Genomic DNA, 25,455 nt, shown 5'->3' with positions numbered 1-25,455 from the left:
ACTGTCAGAGGGCAGAACTGAGGAAGTGTTGCACTGTCGGAGGGTCAGTTCTGAGGGAGCGCTGCTCTGTCAGAGTGCAGTACTGAGGGAGTGTTGCACTGTCGGAGGGTCAGTACTGAGGGAGCGCTGCGCTGTCGGAGGGGCAGTACTGAGGGGGTGCTTGTTTTCTTGGGCGTACCGATAACGCACCTCCTACTACAAGTTCTGGACGATAGGGATTATATGGACAGATCAGACACGGGGCAGATGTGACGTGCTTGATTCCATTGCGGGTCATGAATTCCTTGAATTCAGCACTGGTGAAGCATGGCCCATTGTCGCTGACAAGGACATCAGGCAGGCCGTGCATGGTGAACATGGCTCATAGGCTTTCGATGGTGGCAGTGGACATGCTTACAGACATTATTACACACTCAATCCATTTTGAATAAACATTCACAACAACCAAAACATTTTGCCTAGAAATGGGCCCGCAAAGTCAACGTGGATCCGAGACCACGGTTTGGAGAGCCATGACCACAAACTTAGCGGTGACTCTCTAGGTGCATTGCTCAGTTGAGAGCAAGTGTTGCATTGGCGCACACATGACTCCAAATCAGAGTCGATGCCGGGCCACCACAGATGGGATCTGGCTATAGCTTTCATCATTACTATTCCTGGATGGGTAATATGTAGGTCGCCTAAGAATGTTTCTCTGCCTTTCTTCGGCAAAACCATGTGATTGCCCCACAAAAGACAGTCCACCTGTATGGACATGTCATCTTTGCGCCACTAGAATAGCTTGATCTCTTCATGCATCTCCGATGGGACACTGGACCAGCTCCCATGGAGCACACAGTTTTTTTACAAGGGACAGTAAAGGATCCTGGCTGGTCCAGGTCCTGATCTGGCGGGCCGTAACGGGTGACATTTCACTTTCAAATGCATCCATCACCAAGGGCAATTCTGCAGGCTGTGCCATTTCCACCCCGGTGGTGGGCAATGGTAGCTGACTGAGAGCATCAGCGCAGTTCTCTGTGCCTGGTCTGTGGCAGATTACATAGTTATATGCAGACAGCGTGAGCGCCCATCTTTGATTGCCATCAGAGGCATTGGTATTAATCCCTTTGCTCTCTTAGAATAGCGATATGATTGGCTTATGGTCAGTTTTTAACTCAAACTTGAGACCAAACAGATACTGGTGCATTTTTTCCACCCGGTAATCGCATGCCAGAGTTTCTTTTTCAATCATGCTTTCGGCCTTGGACAAACTCCTGAACGCATAGGGGACTGGTTGCATTTTACCCGATTCGTTTACTTGTTGTAACACACACCGACCCCGTACAAAGATGAATCGCAAGCTAGCACTAAACGTTTACAGAGGTTATACAGAAAAAGCAATTTGTTGGAACATAACCGAGTAAACAAAGGCAAGAAACAAAAAGGGCCACACTACATCATAATTCTAAAAGGACAAAGGATATTAAAAATACAAACCTGAAGGCTTTGTGTCTTAATGCAAAGAGTATTCGTAATAAGGTGGATGAATTCGTAATAGGGTGAGGCGTGAGTCCGGGGTCGGAGGCCGAAAAAGGCCGCGAGAGGCGTCGGGAGTTCGTTGGTGAGGCGTGAGTCCGGGGTCGGAGGCCTATAAAAGGCCGCGAGAGGCGTCGGGAGTTCGTTGGTGTGGCGTGAGTCCGGGGTCGGAGGCCTATAAAAGGCCGTGAGAGGCGTCGGGAGTTTGTTGGTGAGGCGTACTTGTGCAGCTACAAGGAGAAGACAAAAAAGAAGTAGAAAGAAACAGAAAGCTGACGTCACAGCCTAGGGGGTAAGTGATTGGCTGGTGATTGGTGAGTAGTTTTTCCTTTTCTTTTTATATTAGTCAGTAACTTTTAACATTGCTGTTGCCAATTTAAGTGTATCTAAGGGTTAAGTCATGGCAGGAGAGCTCGGTCGGGTGTTATGCTCTTCCTGTACCATGTGGGAACTCAGGGACACTTCCGGTGTCCCTGGCGACGACGTGTGCGGGAAGTGTATCCGCCTCGTTCTCCTGATGGTCCGCGTTGCGGAATTGGAGCTGAGGGTGGATTCACTCTGGAGCATCCACGATGCTGAGAATGACGTGAGTATCACGTGTAGTTAGTTGGTCTTACCGCAGGAGAAGGGTCCACAGACAGATAGGGAATGGAAGACCAGCAGGAAGAGTAGTGCAAGGAAGGTAGTGCAGGGGTCCCCTGTAGTCATCCCCCTGCAAAACAGATACACCACTTTGAGTACTGTTGGGGGGGATGACTCATCAGGGGAGGGCAGCAGCAGCCAAGTTCATGGCACCGTGGCTGGCTCTGCTGCACAGGATGGCAGGAAAAAGAGTGGGAGTGCGATAGTGATAGGGGATTCAATGGTGAGGGGAATAGATAGGCGTTTCTGCGGCCGCAACCGAGACTCCAGGATGGTATGTTGCCTCCCTGGTGCAAGGGTCAAGGATGTCTCGGAGCGGGTGCAGGACATTCTGAAATGGGAGGGAGAACAGCCAGTTGTCGTGGTGCACATTGTTACCAATGACATAGGTAAAAAAATCTGATGAGGTCCTACGAAACGAATTTAAGGAGCTAGGAGCTAAATTAAAAAATAGGACCTCAAAAGTAGTAATCTCGAGATTGCTACCAATGCCACGTGCTAGTCAGAGTAGGAATCGCAGGATAGCGCAGATGAATACATGGCTTGAGCAGTGGTGCAGCTCAAATTCAAATTTCTGGGGCATTGGAACCGGTTCTGGGGGAGGTGGGACCAGTACAAACCGGACGGTCTGCACCTGGGCAGGACCGGAACCAATGTCCGAGGGGGAGTGTTTGCTGGTGCTGTTGGGGAGGAGTTAAACTAATATGGCAGGGGGATGGGAACCAATGCAGGGAGACAGAGGGAGACAAAAAGGAGGCAAAAGCAAAAGACAGAAAGGAGATGAGGAAAAGTGGAGGGCAGAGAAACCTAAGGCAAAGAACAAAAATGGCCACTGTACAGCAAAATTCTAAAAGGACAAAGTGTGTTAAAAAAACAAGCCTGAAGGTTTTGTGTCTTAATGCAAGGAGTATCCGCAATAAGGTGGATGAATTAACTGTGCAAATAGACGTTAACAAATATGATGTGATTGGGATTATGGAGACATGGCTCCAGGATGATCAGGGCTGGGAACTCAACATCCAGGGGTATTCAACATTCAGGAAGGATAGAATAAAAGGTAAAGGAGGTGAGGTATCATTGCTGATTAAAGAGGAGATTAATGCAATAGTTAGGAAAGACATTAGCTTGGATGATGTGGAATCTATATGGGTCGAGCTGCAGAACACCAAAGGGCAAAAAACGTTAATGGGAGTTGTGTACAGACCTCCAAACAGTAGTAGTGATGTTGGGGAGGGCATCAAACATGAAATTAGGGGTGCGTGCAATAAAGGTGTAGCAGTTATAATGGGTGACTTTAATATGCACATAGATTGGGCTAGCCAAACTGGAAGCATTACGGTGGAGGAGGATTTCCTGGAGTGCATAAGGGATGGTTTTCTAGAAAAATATGTTGAGGAACCAACTAGGAGGGAGGCCATCTTAGACTGGTGTTGTGTAATGAGAGAGGATTAATTAGCAATATCATTGTGCGAGGCCCCTTGGGGAAGAGTGACCATAATATGGTGGAATTCTGCATTAGGATGCAGAATGAAACAGTTAATTCAGAGACCATGGTCCAGAACTTAAAGAAGGGGAACTTTGAAGGTATGAGGCGTGAATTGGCTAGGATAGATTGGCGAATGATACTTAAGGGGTTGACTGTGGATGGGCAATGGCAGACATTTAGAGACCGCATGGATGAATTACAACAATTATACATCCCTGTCTGGCGTAAAAATATAAAAGGGAAGGTGGCTCAACCGTGGCTATCTCGGGAAATCAGGGATAGTATTAAAGCCAAGGAAGTGGCATACAAATTGGCCAGAAATAGCAGCGAACCCGGGGAGTGGGAGAAATTTAGAACTCAGCAGAGGAGGACAAAGGGTTTGATTAGGGCAGGGAAAATGGAATACGAGAAGAAGCTTTCAGGGAACATTAAGGCGGATTGCAAAAGTTTCTGTTGGTATGTAAAGAGAAAAAGGTTAGTAAAGACAAACGTAGGTCCCCTGCAGTCAGAATCAGGGGAAGTCAAAACGGGGAACAAAGAAATGGCAGACCAATTGAACAAGTACTTTGGTTCGGTATTCACTAAGGAGGACACAAACAACCTTCCGGATATAAAAGGGGTCAGAGGGTCTAGTAAGGAGGAGGAACAGAGGGAAATCTTTATTAGTCGGGAAATTGTGTTGGGGAAATTGATGGGATTGAAGGCCGATAAATCCTCAGGGCCTGATGGACTGCATCCCAGAGTACTTAAGGAGGTGGCCTTCGAAATAGCGGATGCATTGACAGTCATTTTCCAACATTCCATTGACTCTGGATCAGTTCCTATCGAGTGGAGGGTAGCCAATGTAACCCCACTTTTTAAAAAAGGAGGGAGAGAGAAAACAGGGAATTATAGACCGGTCAGCCTGACCTCAGTAGTCGGTAAAATGATGGAATCAATTATTAAGGATGTCATAGCAGCACATTTGGAAAATAGTGACATGATAGGTCCAAGTCAGCATGGATTTGTAAAAGGGAAATCATGCTTGACAAATCTTCTGGAATTTTTTGAGCATGTTTCCAGTAAAGTAGACAAAGGAGAACCAGTTGATGTGGTATATTTGGACTTTCAGAAGGCTTTCGACAAGGTCCCACACAAGAGATTAATGTGCAAAGTTAAAGCACATGGGATTGGAGGTAGTGTGCTGACGTGGATTGAGAACTGGTTGTCAGACAGGAAGCAAAGAGTAGGAGCAAATGGGTACTTTTCAGAATGGCAGGCAGTGACAAGTGGGGTACCGCAAGGTTCTGTGCTGGGGCCCCAGCTGTTTACATTGTACATTAATGATTTAGATGAGGGGATTAAATGTAGTATCTCCAAATTTGCGGATGACACTAAGTTGGGTGGCAGTGTGAGCTGCGAGGAGGATGCTATTAGGCTGCAGAGTGACTTGGATAGGTTAGGTGAGTGGGCAAATGCATGGCAGATGAAGTATAATGTGGATAAATGTGAGGTTATCCACTTTGGTGGTAAATACAGAGAGACAGAGTATTATCTGAATGGTGACAGATTAGGAAAAGGGAAGGTGCAACGAGACCTGGGTGTCATGGTACATCAGTCATTGAAGTTTGACATGCAGGTACAGCAGGCGGTTCAGAAAGCAAATGGCATGTTGGCCTTCATAGCGAGGGGATTTGAGCACAGGGGCAGGGAGGTGTTGCTACAGTTGTACAGGGCCTTGGTGAGGCCACACCTGGAGTATTATGTACAGTTTTGGTCTCCTAACTTGAGGAAGGACATTCTTGCTATTGAGGGAGTGCAGCGAAGATTCAACAGACTGATTCCTGGGATGGTGGGACTGACCTATCAAGAAAGACTGGATCAACTGGGCTTGTATTCACTGGAGTTCAGAAGAATGAGAGGGGACCTCATAGAAACGTTTAAAATTCTGACGGGTTTAGACAGGTTAGATGCAGGAAGAATGTTCCCAATGTTGGGGAAGTCCAGAATCAGGGGTCACAGTCTGAGGATAAGGGGTAAGCCATTTAGGACCGAGATGAGGAGAAACTTCTTCACCCAGAGACTGGTGAAGCTGTGGAATTCTCTACCACAGAAAGTATTTGAGGCCAATTCACGAAATATATTCAAAAGGGAGTTAGATGAAGTCCTTACTATTCGGGGGATCAAGGGGTATGGCGAAAAAGCAGGAAGGGGGTATTGAAGTTGCATGTTCAGCCATGAACTCATTGAATGGCGGTGCAGGCTTGAAAGCCTGAATGGCCTACACCTGCACCTATTTTCTATGTTTCTATGTTTCTATAACAGATTTCTGGCTTTCTCAAATCCAGCCTCTTGTGATTTCCCCCATACCCAGTCATCTCCCTTGCGTAGCAGCACATATAGCAAGGTGCTTAACCTGGGTAGGATGAAATTACCCAAATAGTTGAGGAGTCCCAGGAACGTCCGCTGCTCCGTCACATTCTGCGTACTCAGCGCATTATTGATGGCCTCCGTCTGATGCTGTCTGCCGCGATTCTTAGATGTAGTCCTTACTACTAGAGGGATCAAGGGGTATGGCGAGAACGCAGGAATGGGGTACTGAAGTTGCATGTTCAGCCATGAATTCATTGAATGGTGGTGCGGGCTCGAGAGGCCGAATGGCCTACTCCTGCACCTATTTTCTATGTTTCTATGTTTCTATGTTTCTCCCCAATAACTTGACCACTGGCACCAGGAAAATACTCTTCAAGCATTTCAACCTGAGTCCCGCGCGATCTAGCCGACTTAGAAACTCTTCCACGTTCTTCAAGAGTTCGATGGTATTCCGACCTGTGACCAGTATGTCGTCCTGGAAAACCATGGTGCGCGGAACCGACTTTAGCAGGCTCTCCGTGTTCCTTTGAAAAATTGCCGCGGCCAATCGATTCCCAAACGGGCATCTGTTGTAGATGAACAGACCTTTGTGCATGTTGATGCAGGTGAGGCCTTTCAAAGATTCCGCCAGCTCCTGTAGGCCAAGTTCAGGTCCAACTTGGTGAACGTCTTTCCTCCAGCCAGGGTCGCAAATAGGTCGTCTGCCTTGCGTAGCGGGTACTGGTCCTGCAGCGAAAAACAATTAATTGTTACTTTATAGTCCCCACAAATTCTGACCGTGCCATCGCCTTTGAGAACCGGAACAATTGGACTGGCCCACTCGTTGAACTCCACCGGCGCGATGATGCCTTCTCGCTGCAGCCTGTCCAGCTCAATTTCCACTTTCTCTCGCAGCATGTGTGGCACGTGCCTTGTGGTGGATGGGTCGTGTACCGGGAACCAAGTGGATCTGCACCTTCGCCCCCAAGAAACTTCCAATGCCTCGCTCAAAACAACAACGGGAACTTGCTCAGAACCTGGGCACATGAGGCGTCGCCGACGGACGAAAGCGCTCGGATGTCGTCCCAGTTCCAAAGGATTTTTCCCAGCCAGCTTCTGCCGAACAGTGTGGGGCCATCTCCTGATACAATCCACAGTGGGAGTTTGTGCACTGCTCCATCATCGAAGACTGTTACTGCTGCGCTGCCAATAACAGGGATCAGCTTTTTAGTGTAAATTCTTAGCTTGGTATGAATGGGGCTAAGCTTGGACCTGTGTGCCTTGCTGCACCACAGCCTGTCGAAGGCCTTTTTGCTCATGATGGACTGACTCACACCCATGTCCAGTTCCATGGATACTGGAATTCCATCCAGTTCAACTTTTCGCATGCTCGGTGGACATTTCCTGGTGAATGTGTGTACCCCAGACACTTCTGCCTCCTCAATTCGAGTCTCTAGTTCAGCCTGATCTGCCATGGATCGATCCTCCTCTGCAACGTGGTGGTTTGCAGGGTTTGCAGCTTGTCTGCACATTCGCTGGAGGTATCCCATTGTTCCATAGACTTTGCACACAGTGTTTGAAGCGGCATTGATGGACTCGATGATCACCTCCGCAGCGCAAACAAGGTGTTAACTGCCTCGCATTAACATTTGATGGCAGACTCTGGGTCATCTGAGGTCATGCAGCTGCAGGCGTGTACGTTCTGCCATATGCATTCCTACCTGAAAATGACATAAATTTGTGTACAGTACTTGCCGAAACCTCTTTGTACCATGAAATTTGTTTTGGTGTTTTTGCGGGTGGTCATAAATGCCTGGGCTATCGTTATGGCGTTGCTCTATGTCCTGCAAGGCGCCTTAGTTCGGCGACGTAGCTCGCCACTTCCTGGCCTTCAAACCGTTGACACGTGTAAAATCAATACCTTGCCATCAGAACGCTTTCCTTCGGATTTAGGTGCTCCCGGACCAGCGTACACAGTTCTTCATATGATTTGGTTGTTGGTTTCACCGGAGTTAAAAGATTCTTCATGAGGCCATAGGTTGTTGCCCCACAGACGGTGAGGAGGATCGCCCTTCGTTTGGCAGCATTCTCATCCCCTTCCAGCTTGTTGGCCATGAAGTATTGGTCGATTCACTCCCCGAAGATCTCCCAATCGTCCCCTTCTGAGAATTTCTCCAGGGTACCAACAGTTCTCTGCATTTTCGCATGATTGTTCATTATCTCGTCACCAGGTGTTAAGCTCATGATAAAGTAATGTAAGTGAGTATTGTAGACATGAGTGTGACCTTAGCTCCTTTATTCAAACTCCAAGTGCTGGTACAGTATGGGAGGCCTGCTTATATACAGTGCTCCCAAGGGATGCTGGGAGCCCTTGGGACTCCAACAGGTACGCCCTCTGGTGCCGGTGTGATACAGGTTACCTCGGGTTGCATACATAACATCCCTCACCTCTCCCTCTTCCCCCCCAGGGACAATAAAGGTATGTTCCCACCCCTCTCGCCAGGAACAATAAAGTTTATGTTCCCATCTCCCCCCGCCCCTTGGGGACAATAATGGTACGTCTCGCCCCAGCCTGGGGATAATAATGATATGTTCCCCGACCCGGGGACAATAATGGTATGTCCCTATGTTTCCCCTCCCCCCTCCCGGGGAAAATAATGGTATGCAACCCCCCCCCGCCCCCCGCTGCTCAGTATGCCATACAGAGACTGTACATGGCCTAGCAGGATGCCCTGGACCAGTTCTGGGCCTGGAAGGCCCGGCTGCAGACTGCACCACCTCAGCCTGGGCAGCAGCAGTCTCGGACGGCTGGGGTGCAGACAGCGCCAACTGCAATGGTGAAGTGGCAGTGGTGGGAGACGGAATGCTGATATCCTGAGAGAGGGCAACACCTTCCATTTCTACCGACCCACTGCCACTCCCCCTCAGCGCCTCAGCATCCGGACCAATCTCATCGAGCACAGATTGCTGGCCTGCTTCGGCACCGTGACCTCTCCGTTGAACTGCGGGGAACCCAGAAATGATGGCAGCAGTCAGCGCTTGCATGGCATCGATCTGAGCGTGCACGGGAACAGAGCGTGTATGCACGGGAGCAGACCGAGCGTGCACGGGAACAGACTGAGTGTGTACGGGAGCAGCCCAAGCGTGCACGAGGGCAGACCGAGCGTGCACAAGATCAGACCGAGCATGCATGAGAGCGGACTGAGCGTGCACGAGAGCAGACCCAGTCTTTATGCCACCAAGCACTGAGCCCATTACAGCAGTAAGCGATTGCGTTGCACCGGCCTGTGCTGCAATAGCTGCTGCTCCCTCCCCCGTGACATGTGGCGTGAGTTCTGGGTCCCTACCCTCTCTCTGCGAGCCCACCATGCTTTGCAAGCTGCCAAGGATGGGCTGCAAGGTGTGCTGGGAGACACGCGCAGTGCTGGAGGCTGACTCATCCAAACCCCTAGCAAGGGCACCCTGGCTCTGGGGCACCCTGGCTCTGGGGCACCCTGGCTCTGGGGCACCCTCACTCTGGGGCACTCTCGCACTAGGGCACCCTGGCTCTGGGGCACCCTGGCTCTGGATAATCCTGGCTCTGGGGCACCCTCACTCTGGGGCACTCTCGCACTAGGGCACCCTGGCTCTGGATAATCCTGACTCTGGGGCACCCTCACTCTGGGGCACCCTCACTCTGGGGCACCCTCGCACTTGGTCACCCTGGCTCTGGGGCACCCTCGCTCTTGGTCACCCTGGCTCTGGGGCATCCTGGCTCTGGGGCACGCTTCTCGGCCTTTTGGCTAAGATCATGCGTAACTGACCTGACAGGGGAGTAACCATGACCCCAACGTGGTTCTCCCTGGATCAGGAAGGTGATTCTCCTATGCTTTTTTGAAACAGGAGGTAGGTGGGGTGGTTTGACCCATCCACCTCCACGGAGGTGTGTGGGGGGCCTGACCCATCCACCTCCATGGCACGAACCTGGTATTGCAGTACTTCCAGGAACGGTGCAGTGGCTCGAGGCCTTTTGGCTAAGAGCATTGGCGCAGAGTGATCCTTGATGTGTGCAAGGTGACCTCTGGCGTTTGTGAGTTGACAAAGAATTGGAAAGATTGGCAACGAAAAAAAAAAAAATCTGTTCTTATCAGTTTAATATGCCCTATGGGGACATGATATTGAATTGATTTTTGGACAGGGAGCTGGATCAGGGGCATGCCCCGCCCACTCCATGCACCGACCTGGTATTGCAATATTTCCAGGAACGGTGCAACTTCGCCTCTCGGCCTTTTGGCCTAAGATCAAACACATTGGCGCAAAGTGATCTTTGGCGTTAGAGTTGATCTGGAACGAAATTGGATTTAAAAAAAAAAAAAATCCTGGCTCTGGGGCACCCTCACTCTGGGGCACCCTCGCTCTGGGGCACCCTGGCTCTGAGGCACCATTGCCATTGGACCCAGAAGCTCGCTGTGCAGGAGCTGCAACAATGGTTCATAAGAACATAAGAACCAAAGAATTGGAGCAGGAGTAGGCTATTCGGCCCCTTGTGCCTGCTCCACTATTCAATGAGATCAGGGCACACTTTCTACATCAACTCCACTTTCCTGCACTGTCCCCGTATCCCTTGATTGCCTTAATATCCAAAAATCTTTCGATCTCCGCCTTGAATATCCTTCTTCCTAGGCAGTCTGGTCTGACCTCAAGCGCACAATAATTAGCAGCTGTGAAGAAACTCTTGGTTACTCTACCAGGAAACATCAAGTCTGGTTCGATGAGGAGGACCAGGAGATCCAGGAGCTAATAAACTGTAAATGCAAGGCATTCTTGAATTGGAAACAACACCACAACTCGAGAGAAAGAAAGCAGATCTATAGACAACTGAAGGCCGAAGTCCAACAACAAACTCGTGACCTAAAGAACAGATGGTGGGTGGAAAAAGTGCAGGAGATCCAGCAACTACTCGACAACCACGACGTGCATGGATTTTTTAGCACATCAAGACCACCTATGGCCCAAGCACTGAGGTCCTACTGTGCTGAGAGCTAAGAATGGAGGAGTGCTCATCAAGGTCAGAGATGCAGTCAGTGCCTGCTGGAAGGAGCACTTCGAGGATCTCCTCAACCAAGGATCTGTCTTTGACGTGAGTGTCCTTGACTCCATCCCACAGCAAGCTGCCCACCACCACCTCAGCACAATCCCAGCCCGGCATGAGGATGGAAAGGCCATCCGACAACTGAAGAACAACAAGGCCTCAGGAGCAGATGGAATCCTCGCCGAAGTACTAAAGCATGGCGGAGAAGTACTCTTGACGCAAATCCATGACCTCATCTCTCTTATCTGGAAGGAGGAGAGCATGCCTGGGGATCTCAGAGACGCCATGATCGTAATCATCTTCAAGAAAGGGAACAAATCCGATTGCGGTAATTACAGAATAGTTACCCTGCTGTCTGCCACTGCAAAGATTATCGCAAGAATCCTCCTCAATCGTCTCCTCCCAATGGCTGAAGAGCTCCTTCCAGAGTCACAATGTGGATTCTGCCCACTAAGGGACACAACAGACATGGTCTTCACCACACATCAATTTCAAGTGAGATGCAGGGAGCAGCATCAACCTCTGTACATGGCCTTCTTTGACTTCACAAAGGCCTTCGACTCTGTCAACCATGAGGGATCATAGAGTGTCCTTCTCAAATTCGGCTGTCCTAAAAAATTGTCACCATCCTGTCCTGAATATACTCAAAGACTGAGCCTCCACAGCCCTCTGGGTAGAGAATTCCAGAGATTCACCAACCTCTGAGTGAAGAAGTTTCTCCTCATCTCAGTCCTAAATGGCCAACCCCTTATTCTGAGACAGTGACCCCTGGTTCTAGACTCCTCAGCCAGAGGAAACATCTTCTCCCTGCATATACCCTGTCAAGCCCTGTCAGAATTGTGTATGTTCCAATGAGATCCCCTCTCATTCATTCAAACTCTAGAGCATATAAGCCCAGTCTACTCAATCTCTCCTCATAGGACAATCTCCACATTCCAGGAATCAGCCTGGTGAACCTTTGTTGCACTTCCTCAATGGCAAGTATATCCTTCCTTCAGTAAAGAGAACAAAACTGTACACAATACCCCTGGTGCCTTCTCACCAGGGCCCTGTATAATTGTAGTAAGACGTCTTTACTCTTAAACTCAAATCCTCTTGTAATCAAGGCCAACATACCATGTGCTTTCTTAATTACTTGCTGTCCCTGTATATTAACTTTCAGTGATTATTGTACAAGGACAGCCATATCCCTCGAAGCACCAACATTTCCCAATCTTACCATTTAAAACATACTCTGCTTTTCTATTTTTCCTACCAAAGTGGATAACTTCACATTTCTCCACTTTATATTCCTTCTGCCATGTCTTGCCTGTTCACTTAGTCTGTCTACATCCCCTGGTAGTCTCTTTGCATCCTCCTCACAACTTACATTCCCAGCAAGCTTTGTATCATCAGATTGATGAGAATCAGAAGATTATTTCCTGGGATGAGTGCGTTGTCCTGTGAGGAGAGATTGAGTAGATTGGGACTATACTCTCTGAGCTTGAGAACAATGTGAGCTGATCTCATTGAAACACTTCAGATTCTGAGGGGGATTGACAGTGTAGATGCTGAGAGATTTTTTCCCTGGCTGGAGAGTCTAGAATTAGGAGGCATAGTCTCAGGATAAGGGGCAGGCCCTTTAAGACTGAGAGGAACAGGAATTTCTTCAGTCAGAGGGATGTAAAACTTTGCAATTTTCTCCCGAGAGGTCTATGGATGCTCAGTCGTTGAGTATATTCAAGGCTGAGATTGCTAAATTTTTGGACTCGAGGGGAATCAAGGGATATGGAGATCATAGATTCATAGAAATTTACAGCATGTAAGGAGGCTATTTCGGCCCATCGTGTCCGTGCCGGCCGACCAAGAGCTATCCAGCCTAAAAATAGATAGTGCGGGAAGGTGGAGTTAAGGTCCAACTTCAGCCATGATCTTATAGACCAGTGGAGCAGGCTCAAGGGGCTGTAAGGCCTACTTCTGCTGCTATTCCTATTGTCCTTATCTTATGTTCTTATGATTCTAACAGTGCTCCAAACAAATGGCCAGGAAGTCCTTTAACTTTATGAGGGCTGGGCAACTGGAATAAATCAGCAGGCAAACATGATAGGGCAGTGGTATTTGGAATGTACAAAATGCGGTCACCAATACTTTCATTATTTGCATTGGTCAATATGTAAAAAGGGCACCAAGTATTGTATCATTCAGGTAGTACCGAGACTGTGTCAGCATCAAAGGATTTTGTGAGATTGGGTCAATGTTTAAAAGGGTGTCAAGGACACTATTCATTTAGGACATCCCCAAATGAGGTCACTATTTAGGCTCTCAGAGACAGTGAGTCAGCGTATAAAGGGATGCCGAGGACAGTAGACAGTCAGGGAGTCCTTGGACTGTATCAGTGTTAACAGGGGTTTATGAGAGTGTCTCAGTTTATAAAAGGGTACCAAGTATTTCAGAAATTCAGGGCAACCCCAGGCACTGTCTCTATCACAAGACATTACGGGAATTGTGCGGGAAGGTGGAATTGAGGTAGAAGATCAGCCATGATCTTTTTGAGTGGCAGAGCAGGCTCGATCGGTTGAATAGCATTCTCCTGCTCCTATTTCTTATACTTTTATCATAAATACAACAACAACAAAAACATACCTTTATACAGCACATTTAAAGCAGTAAAACACCACAAGAGCGTTATCAAACAACATTTGACACTGAGCCACATAAGGAGATATTAGGGCCAATGGCCAAATACTTAGTCAATGAGGTAGGTTTTAACGAGAGTCTGAAAGGAGGAAAGAGTCGGAGCCAGGCGGAGAGGTACAGGGCGGGATTTCCAGAGCTTAGGGCTTCAGCATCTTAAGGCACGGCAACCAATAGTGGAGCCCTTATAATGGGAGGTGCACAAGAGGCCAGAATTGGAGGAGCGCAGCTATCTGCAAGGATTGTAGGGCTAGAGGATATTATAGAGATAGGGAGGGCCAAAGCTATGGAGGGATCTGAATATCAGGGTGAGAATTTTAAAATCCAGGCAATGCTTAACAAGTATCCAATGTAGGTCAGCGAGTACAGGGGCGGTGGGTGAACAGCACTTTGAGAGAATTAGAATACAGGCAGTAGTGATTTATATGGCCTAAGGTTTACGTAGAGTAGAATGTGGGAAGCCGGCCAGGAGAGCATTGGAATAGTCAAGTCTAGAGTTAACAAAGGCATGGATGGGGGTTTCAGCTGGGGATGTGTTGAGGCAGGGGCGGAGATGGGCGATGTTACAGAGGTGCCAATTGGCAGTCTTCGTGATGGCATGTGTTCAGAAGCTCATCACGTGTCAACTATGCCACCAAAGTTCAGCTCAGTCAGTTGCAAGGGAGAGGGATGGAATTGGTGGCTAGGGAACGGATTTTGTGGTGGGAACAAAGACAATGGGTGAGAAATTATTTATACCCAGGAATGGCCGGTATCATTTGAAAAGTTGGAGAATTAGCGCCAGGTGCTAATGCTTTAGATTGTACGCAAAATTCATTCTGACCACTCAAAGAAATGATTGGAGCGCTAATTCAAGTCTTTAAGACCAAGCTCATTGGCATTACACTCAAAAGGTGGACCAATATCACGTGCAGTTTAATTGCAAGTCATCATTTTCACCGGCTGGTTCTAGTTCTTAAAGGGGAGGCTGATTGATGCTGCAGAAGCTCATTCTCAGCATTGCTGGCTGTGCAGCTGCCTCAGCAAGGAGCAGGACAAGGACAAGGAGCCAGAGGACAGAAGCAGCTGTACTCATGGCAGATCCACGTCCCAGGGAGAGAGCCTGCACATTCTGCAATGAAGCATTAGAGGCATTGGTGTTCACTATGTTTATCCCATCCAATATTTCACTCTCTTCCTCCTTATCTTCTACATTTGCATGGTCCCCCTCTTTTGTGAAGATAGAGGCAAATGATTCATTAAGTACCTTACCCCCATCCTCCGCCCTACTCTTTCCTTACTTATCTTCTTGCTCTTTATCAACTGAAAAAATATCTTTGTGTTTTCTTTAATTCTACTCACCAGTATATTTTCATGCTCTCTCTTTTCTTTCCTAATTGTGTTTGTGATGTCACCCCTACACTTTCTATCCTCTTCTCGGCTTTCTGCAGTATTGAGCTCTGGATATCTGATCTAAGCTTCCCTTTTTGCCTTATCTTCCCCTTTCTGCCCCTAGTCATCCAGGGGCTTTTAAATTTGGCAGTTCTTCCATTTTCTTTGTGGGAACATGTTTACTCTGAACCCCTTGTTTCTCCCTCTTGAATGCCTCCCACTGTAGCTTAAGTAGCTGTTTCCAGTCCACTTTGGCTAAATCACTTCTCAACACAGTAAAATTGGCCTTCCCCCAATTTAGAACCTTTACTCCAGTTTTATCTTTGTCCTTATCCATAACTATGCTAAATCTAACTGAATTATCATCACGACCACAACAATGCTCTCCCACTGATATCCCTTCCACCTTCCCAGCTTCATTCCCTGACACTCAATCCAGAACTGATCCCCCACACTCTTGTTAGGCTGGCTAACTGGCTAAAAACCTTCTCCTGAATACAGTTTAGGAATTCTGGGCCGCCTGTACCTTTTACACTGATTGTATCCCAGCTAATATTGGGCTAAATGAAATCCCCCACTATTACTGCCCTATTGTTTTTGCACTTGTGTTAAATGATCCTGCAAATGTGCTCTCCTATCACCCTCGGACTGTTTGCGGGTTGATAGTACACTCGTTGCAATGTGATTGTCCCTATTTTTTCCTTATTGCAATCCATATAGCATCAGTTGAAGATTCGTCTAACATGGCATGCATTCTCACAGCTATAATTGTTTCTTTAACCAATAATGTCACGATGCCTCATTTTAAACCCTCTCTATCTCATCTGAAAGCCCCGTAACCAGGAACGTTGAGTTGCCATTCCTGTCCCTCTTTCTACCCATGTCATTGGCAGTCTGACATGTCTGGCAGTGCACCCTCCCCCTTCTGAATGGATTGCAGCCGCTCTGTGATATCTTTGTCTCTCGCACCAGGGAGGCATCATACCATCCTGGACTCATGACTATGGCCACAGAAACACCTGTCTGCTCCCCTGACTATAGAATCCTCTATAACTATGGCTCTCTTGACCTTTCTCCTCCCTCGCCCCCCCCCTTGTCCACCGCCCCACACCCCCTTGTCCACCCCCATCCCCCCCTTGTCCACCCCCCACCCCCCCTTGTCCACCCGTCCCATACAGCGGAGCCACACATGGTGCTATGGTCTTGGAGCAGGCTGAATTATCCTTGGGAAACATCTCCCACACCGAATTTCAGAACACAAAACTGGTTAGAGAGCGAGATTCCCCTTAGGGTTCTCCTGAAATACCTGCCTATTCTTCCAATCTCAGAAGCTGGAGCATTCAGGATTTGGAATACACATTTGAGCTTGAAGCTGGTTGGAAGTGTTTGGAGTAAACTCTCTATTCACTGGCACCTCCTTGGAGCAACCTCTCTCACCATTGACAGATCGCTTCTGTCATCTCAACTTCAGCTGCCAGATATTCCATCCGCATCGGTGCCCTTGAAAAAATCTCACCTTGGTCCTCAGAATCCCACCACGATCAGCCCCAACACCAGCATCACCAGACGCACCAGCAGCACCAGACACACCAGCATCACCAGACACACCAACATCACCAAACATACCAGCATCACCAGACACACCAGCATCACCAGGCACACCAGCAGCACCAGGCACAGCAGCATCACCAGACACACCAGCATCACCAGACACACCAGCATCACCAGACACACCAGCATCAACCGACACACCAGCATCACCAGACACACCAGCATCACCCGGCACACCAGCATCACCAGACACACCAGCAGCACCAGACACACCAGCATCACCAGACACACCAGCATCACCAGACACACCAGCATCACCAGACACACCAGCATCACCAGGCACACCAGCATCACCAGACACACCAGCATCACCAGACACACCAGCATCACCGGGCACACCAGCAGCACCAGGCACAGCAGCATCACCAGACACACCAGCGTCATCAGACACACCAGCATCACCAGACACACCAGCAGCACCAGGCTCAGCAGCATCACCAGACAAACCAGCATCACCAGACACACCAGCATCACCAAACACACCAGCATCACCCGGCACACCAGCATCACCAGGCACACCAGCATCACCAGACACACCAGCAGCACCTGGCACACCAGCATCACCAGATACACCAGCATCACCAGACACACCAGCAGCACCCGGCACACCAGCATCACCAGACACACCAGCATCACCAGACACACCAGCATCACCAGACACACCAGCAGCACCCGGCACACCAGCATCACCAGACACACCAGCAGCACCCGGCACACCAGCATCACCAGACACACCAGCATCACCAGACACACCAGCAGCACCAGACACACCAGCATCACCTGGCACACCACCATCACCAGACACACCAGCATCACCAGACACACCAGCAGCACCAGGCACATCAGCATCACCAGACACACCAGCAGCACCAGACAAACCAGCAGCACCCGGCACACAAGCATCACCAGACACACCAGCATCACCAGACACACCAGCATCACCTGGCACACCACCATCACCAGACACACCAGCATCACCAGACACACCAGCAGCACCTGGCACACCAGCATCGCCAGACACACCAGCATCACCACACACACCAGCAGCACCAGGCACACCAGCATCACCAGACACACCAGCATCACCCGGCACACCAGCATCACCAGACACACCAGCATCACCAGATACACCAGCATCATCAGACACACCAGCAGCACCCGGCACACCAGCATCACCAGGCACACCAGCATCACCAGACACACCAGCATCACCAGACACACCAGCATCACCAGACACACCAGCATCACCCGGCACACCAACATCACCAGACACACCAGTATCACCAGACACACCAGCAGCACCCGGCACACCAGCATCACCAGACACACCAGCAGCACCTGGCACACCAGCATCACCAGACACACCAGCATCACCAGACACACCAGCAGCACCAGACACACCAGCAGCACCAGACACACCAGCATCACCAGACACACCAGCATCACCAGACACACCAGCAGCACCAGGCACACCAACATCACCAGACACACCAGCATCACCAGAAACACCAGCATCACCAGACACACCAGCAGCACCAGACACACCAGCATCACCCGGCACACCAGCAGCACCAGACACACCAGCATCAGCAGACACACCAGCATCACCAGGCACACCAGCATCACCAGACACACCAGCATCACCAGACACACCAGCAGCACCCGGCACACCAGCATCACCCGGCACACCAGCAGCACCAGACACACCAGCATCACCCGGCACACCAGCATCACCAGACACACCAGCAGCACCAGGCACACCAGCATCACCAGACACACCAGCATCACCAGACACACCAGCATCACCAGGCACACCAGCAGCACCCGGCACACCAGCAGCACCTGGCACACCAGCATCACCCGGCACACCAGCAGCACCAGACACACCAGCATCACCCGGAACACCAGCATCACCAGACACACCAGCATCACCAGACACACCAGCATCACCAGACACACCAGCATCACCAGACACACCAGCATCACCAGGCACACCAGCAGCACCTGGCACACCAGCATCACCAGACACACCAGCATCACCCGGCACACCAGCATCACCAGACACACCAGCATCACCAGACACACCAGCATCACCCGGCACACCAGCATCACCAGACACACGAGCATCACCAGACACACCAGCATCACCAGACACACCAGCATCACCAGACACACCTGCAGCACCTGGCACACCAGCATCACCAGACACACCAGCATCACCCGGCACACCAGCATCACCAGACATACCAGCATCACCAGACACACCAGCATCACCAGACACACCAGCATCACCAGACACACCAGCATCACCCGGCACACCAGCATCACCAGGCACACCAGCATCACCCGGCACACCAGCATCACCAGGCACACCAGCAGCACCAGACACACCAGCATCACCAGACACACCAGCAGCACCAGACACACCAGCATCAACAGACACACCAGCAGCACCAAGCACACCAGCAGCACCAGACACACCAGCATCACCAGCCACACCAGTATCACCAGACACACCAGCATCACCAGGCACACCAGCATCACCCGGCACACCAGCATCACCCGGCACACCAGCATCACCAGACACACCAGCATCACCGGACACATCAGCATCACCAGACACACCAGCATCACCAGGCACACCAGCATTAGCCGGCACATCAGCATGACCAGACACACCAGCATCACCCGGCACACCAGCATCACCAGACACACCAGCATCACCGGACACACCAGCATCACCAGACACACCAGCATCACCCGGCACACCAGCATCACCGGACACACCAGCAGCACCAGGCACACCAGCATCACCTTGCACACCAGCATCACCCGGCACACCCGCAGCACCAGACACACCAGCAGCACCCAACACACCAGCATCACCAGACACACCAGCATCACCAGACACACCAGCATCACCAGACACACCAGCAGCACCAGACACACCAGCATCACCAGGCACACCAGCAGCACCAGACACACCATCATCACCAGACACACCAGCATCACTAGACACACCAGCATCACCAGACACACCAGCATCACCCGGCACATCAACATCACCAGACACACCAGCATCACCAGACATACCAGCAGCACCAACCACAGCATCAACATTCTCCGTAATCACCTGATGCTGCACAGGACACGGGGCATCAGCACCTGAAGACATTGCTGCCCGGGAGGCCAGGGATACCCTCACCGTGGCCACATTTACTTCCCTTCACACTGTGCACTGTGGCTGCCACATGATGCACCAGTTTGGCACCACCCCACAACAGCACCATACAGTACCCCTACAATGCACAAATCATTCCTTTCACACTCAGCACCATTGCGGGAGTAATGTTATGTCTCGCTAATCACTGCAACTCACTGAGACACTTCCACTGTCCAAGAAGGCAACATGTTAAAAATAAAGATTTACTATTTGGCTAAAAGAGCCAAGTGCCTACCCTTGTGTGCTTAGTTGGTATGATTGGACGAGGTGAGGGTGAGTGCGAGGGGTGGCTGGTGAGAAAGGGATGTGATAATGGAGATAGAGAGAGGGGATGAGTGGAGGTGCAAGCTAAGTTGGTGTGAGTAAGGAAGTGCAGGATTAGGGAAGGTAGAGTGATGGGGATGTGAGGATTGGCACAGCAGGATGAGGTAGAGTGTGGCTTTTCAGTAAGGATCTGTGTTGTGTATGGAGAAAGAGTCAGACTGAACACTGAGCTCAAAGTAAAGTGTGAGTTTAGTCTTTAATTGCAGGTCTCCAGAGTGCCTCTCCAACCTGTGAAACCTCCTTAAATACCTGCGCTCCCAAGGGATCCCCCCAAATTCAAAAGTGTAACTATTTACAATGTGAGTCGATCTGGGGCCCTTCTTGCCCTGGTTGATCATCTCGGTGTGAAAGCTGCTGTTGAATCATTTGTTGGGCCCTCACTGGGCTGCTGTGGAGCTGGCCTTGCTGGGCTGCCCCCTGGTGTGTTGGGCCCTGCTGGGCTGTTGCGGATGATGGGTTCTGCTTCATGGTCAACCGTGGTGCCGGTTGCCCCTCGTGTGTATGTTGGGGGATCAAAAACGGTAGGGTCCAAGGTGGGTTGCTCAGGATAGTCCGTGAATCTGAGTTTGATTGGTCCAAGTGTTTCTGTTGAATGAGTCCATTTGAAAGTTTGACGCGAAACACCCTGCTCTCCTCTTTGGCCATGACAGTGACGGAAAGCCACTTGGGATCTTGTCCATAATTGAATACAAATACAGGATCATTGATTTCAATCTCGCGTGACACATTTGCGCTATCACAGTGTGTACTTTGTTGAAGCCAGCCTGCTCTCTACCTGTTCATGTAGATCAGGGTGAACTAACGAGAGCCTTGTCTTAAGTGCTCTTTTCATGAGCCGTTCAGCAGGTGGGATCCCAGTGAGTGAGTGGGGTCCTGTGCGGTAGCTAAGCAGGACTTGGGATGGGCGAGTTACCCTCTTCAAGCCTTGCTTGATGGTTTGCACTGCTCTCTCTGCCTGCGCATTGGACGCTGGTTTAAACGGGGCAGATGTGATATGTTTGATCCCGTTACGGCTCATGAATTCTTCGAACTCAGCACTGGTAAAATATGGTCCGTTGTCGCTCACCAGCACATTGGGTAGGCCGTGTGTGGCAAAGGTGGCCCCCAGGCTTTCAGTAGTGGCAGCGGATGTGCTCGCCGAAATTATCTCCCATTCAATCCACTTGGAGTACGCTCTTCAACCTCAAAGGAACATTTTAACCAAGAACAGTCCTGCACAGTCAACGTGTACTCTAGACCACGGTTTGGAGGGCCAAGATCATAAACTTAGCGGCACCTCCCTGGATACATTGCTTAACTCCAAGCATGTATTACATCTGTGAACGCAGGACTCTAAGTCCACATCGATACCGGGCCACCACACGTGGGATCTGGCTATCGCCTTCATCATTACAATGCTCGGGTGGGTACAGTGGAGGTCATTGATGAAGGTGTCTCTGCCCTTCTTGGGGACCACTACTCGATTGCCCCACAGAAGGCAGTCTGCATATATAGACATTTCATCTTTGCGCCGCTGGAAAGGCTTTATCTCTTCCTGCATTTCCACTGGGACACTGGACCAGCTCCCGTGAAGCACACAGCTTTTGACTAGAGATAATAAGGGGTCCTGGCTTGTCCAGGTTTTGATCTGTCGGGCAGTGACGGGTGATTGCTCACTCTCAAATGCTTCCATAACCATGCCTAGATCTGCGGGCTGCGCCAATTCCATCCCTGTGGTGGCCAATGGCAGCCTGCTGAAAGCATCGGCGCAGTTTTCTGTGGCTGGCCTGTGGCGGATAGCGAAGTTGTATGCGGACAACATAAGCGCCCATCTCTGGATGCAGGCTGATGTGTTGGTATTTATCCCTTTTCTCTCGGAAAACAGCGATATAAGTTAATTATGGTCAGTTTCCAATTCAAATTTTACCCCAAACAGATATTGATGCATTTTCTCTACCACATATGCACACGCTAACGTTTCTTTCTCAATCATGCTGTAGGCTCTCTCAGCCTCAGACAGACTTCTGGATGCAAAAGCAACTTGTTGCATTTTCCCGAAATCATTAGCTTGTTGCAATATATACCCGATGCCATATGACGACGCATCACATGCTAGTACCAAACGCTGACATGGATCATACAACACAAGCAATTTGTTTGAGCATAGCAATTTTCTCGCTTTTACAAAGGCATTTTCTTGGCTTTTGCCACAAACCCATTCATCCCCTTTTCGTAGTAAGATGTACAGTGGTTCTAACAGTGTGCTGAGACCCTGTAAGAAGTTACCAAAGTAGTTCAGGAGTCCCAGAAACAGCCGCAGCTCCGTCACATTCTGCAGCCTCAGCGCATTCTCGATTGCCTCCGTCTTCGCGTTGGTGGGCCTGATGCTGTTCGCCGCAATCCTTCTTCCCAGGAACTCCACTTCAGGCACCAGGAAAATGCACTTTGAGCGTTTTAACCTGAGCCCCATGCAGTTGAGTCGACTAAGAACCTCCTCCATGTTCTGCAGGTGCTCGACTGTGTTCCGACCTGTGACCAAGATGTCGTCCTGGAAGACCACGGTGTGCGGGATTGACTTCAGTAAGCTTTCCATGTTTCTCTAGAATAGCGCTGCCGACAATCAGATTCCAAACGGGCATCTGTTATAAACAAAAAGACCTTTGTGCATGTTAATGCAGGTGAGGGCCTTCGATGATTCCTCCAGTTCCTGCATCATGTAGGCTAAAGTCAGATCCAGCTTCGTGAACGTCTTTCCTCCCGCCAGCATTGCAAAGAGGTCGGCAGCCTTTGGTAGTAGCTATTGGTCCTGCAGGGTGAAACAATTGATAGTTACTTTGTCATCGCCACAGATTCTGACGGTGCCATTTCCCTTGAGGACTGGGATGATAGGACTGGCCCACTCATTGAACTCGATCCGCGAAATGATGCCCTCTCTTTGCAGCCAGTCTAGCTCGATCTCTACCCTTGTACGATACTGCTCTCGCCTTGTAATGGATGGGTTGTGCCGCCGGAATTAGGTGGATCTGCATTTTTGATCCTTGGAATTTCCCGATGAATGGTTCAAACAGAGAAGAAAATTTGTTTAAGACCTGGGCACACGAAGTGTCGTCAGCGGGCGATCGCACTCGGACGTCATCCCAGTTCCAGCGTATCTTTCGCAGCCAGCTCCTGCTGAGCAGCGTGGGACCATCGCCCGGTACCACCCAGAGTGGTAGCTTTTGCACCGCTCCATCGTAGGAGACCTTTATGGTAGCACTGCCGATTACAGGAATCAGTTCTTTCGTGTAAGTTCTTAGTTTCGTGCGAACTGGAGTTAAGACTGACCTCGAGGCCTTGTTCCACCACAACTTTTTGAAAGTCATTTTGCGCATGATGGACTGGCTCATGCCCGTGTCCAGCTCCATTGAGACCGGGAGTCCATTTCGTTCAACATTCAGCATTATCGGGGGACAATTCGTGGTGAATATGTGCACGCTATGTACCTCTGCCTCCTCGATCTGAGGCTCTGGTTCATCGTGATCCTGTGTGGATCTGTCCTCCTCTGGTGGTTTGCAGATTTAACAGGCTTTGCAGCTTACCTGCACACTCGTTGGAGGCGTCCCATTGTACTACATTCCCTGCAAACGTAGTCTTTGAATCGGCATGAATAGAAGCGATGATCACCCCCGCAGCGCCAACAAGGTGTTAATAGCTTGCACTCATCACCCTTGATGGTGGACTCTGAGACATCTGCGGTCATGTAGCTGCAGGTATGTGTGACCTGCCCTGTACGTTATGATTCAAAAACAACATCAGTTTGTTCACTGTATTTGTAGCAGCAATTTGGTGCTGAGAGATTTGCTTCCTATTGTCATTGATGGCAATGAACGCCTGGGCTATCGCTATGCCCTTAATTAAGGTTGGGGTCTCTACAGTCAAAAGTTTGCGAAGTATGGTTTCATAGCCAATCCCAAATATGAAAAAGTCTCTGCGCATGTGCTCCAAATGTCCTTCAAATTCGCAATGTCCTGCAAGGCGTCTTAGCTCGGCAACATAACTCGCCACTTCCTGGCCTTCAGATCCTTTTGCAGGTGTAGAACCGATAACTCAGCATCAGAATGCTTTCCTTTGGGTTCAAATGCTCTCGGACCAGTATGCACAAATCAGCGTACGATTTCTCCGTGGGTTTCGCTGGAGTGAGCAGATTCTTCATGAGGCCATAAGTTGGTGCCCCACAGATGGTGAGGAGTTTTGCCCTTCGTTTGGCAGTGCTCTCTTCCCCATCTAGCTCATTGGCCATGAAGTATTTGTTGAGTCACTCCACAAAAGTTTTCCAATCATCTTCCTCCGAGAATTTCTCCAGGATGCCCACTGTTCTCTGCATCTTTGGGTTCACTATCTGTATCTCGTCGTCAGTTGTTGTGTATGGAGAAAGAGTCAGACTGAACAGTGAGCTCAAAGTAAAGTGTGACCTTAGTCTTTTATTGCAGGTCTCCAGAGTGCCTCTCTAACCTGTGAAGCCTCCTTAAATACCTGTGCTCCCAAGAGATTATGGGATCCTTTGGGACTCCAGGGGATAAGCCCTCTGATGGCTGTACAGAGTAAATACAAGTATACATAAATAATAGTTTGTGATCCACTGAGATCATTGAAAGGTTTGCACCACTGCAGCCAGGTCCTCTGATGACATTCCCGCTTGAGTCCTGTGCATTGTGCAACCAGGCTGCATTGGTCTCCTGTGGAGGTCCCTCCCGCCCATTAGAAGGGAAGAGAACCTTCCTGCACAGAATATTACCAGGTTTTAGTGGCTAAATATTGCATAAATATGACATAAATTCACTGCAGTATAGGGGACTGGAGGGTGATCTGATAGTGTTGTGTAAAATGTGAACCATTTCTATCGGGTCGATGCAGAGAAACTATTTCCTCTGGTGTGGGATTAAAGACCTGGTGAAATAAAGGTACAATTAGATCTAGGCCTTTGAGGAGCCAGGTCCGGAAGCACTTTTCGGCAGGAAGTGTAGTGGGAATGTGGGTATTCCCACCCCAGTGGATACAGGGCCAAGTGGGGCTTCCAAGGCTGAGATGGAAGATATTTGTTAGATAAGGGTATCACTTGATATGGAGCAAGGAGGGAAAATGGAGCTGGCCTGCAGATTGGCCAGGATCTATGTGAATGGGGAGCAGACCCAATGGGCCGAATGGCCTGCTCCTGTTCCCAATGTTACTATATCCCTAGTCCTAATATCC

At 49.7% G+C, this 25,455-nt stretch overlaps 2 pseudogenes; both read left to right on the top strand.

Annotated features, from left to right (window-relative positions):
- The first annotated feature begins 9,736 nt into the window (after positions 1-9,736).
- On the top strand, positions 9,737-9,974 carry LOC139270015 (U2 spliceosomal RNA; annotated as a pseudogene).
- Positions 9,975-10,063: 89 nt separating this feature from the next.
- On the top strand, positions 10,064-10,231 carry LOC139269938 (U2 spliceosomal RNA; annotated as a pseudogene).
- The last annotated feature ends 15,224 nt before the right edge of the window (positions 10,232-25,455 follow it).

The sequence above is a fragment of the Pristiophorus japonicus genome, chromosome 8, assembly GCF_044704955.1.
Source record: "Pristiophorus japonicus isolate sPriJap1 chromosome 8, sPriJap1.hap1, whole genome shotgun sequence".
NCBI classification, from domain to species: Eukaryota; Metazoa; Chordata; class Chondrichthyes; family Pristiophoridae; genus Pristiophorus; species Pristiophorus japonicus.
The sequence above is the reverse complement of the archived record's forward strand: the minus strand, read 5'-3'. Positions and strand labels throughout refer to the sequence as shown.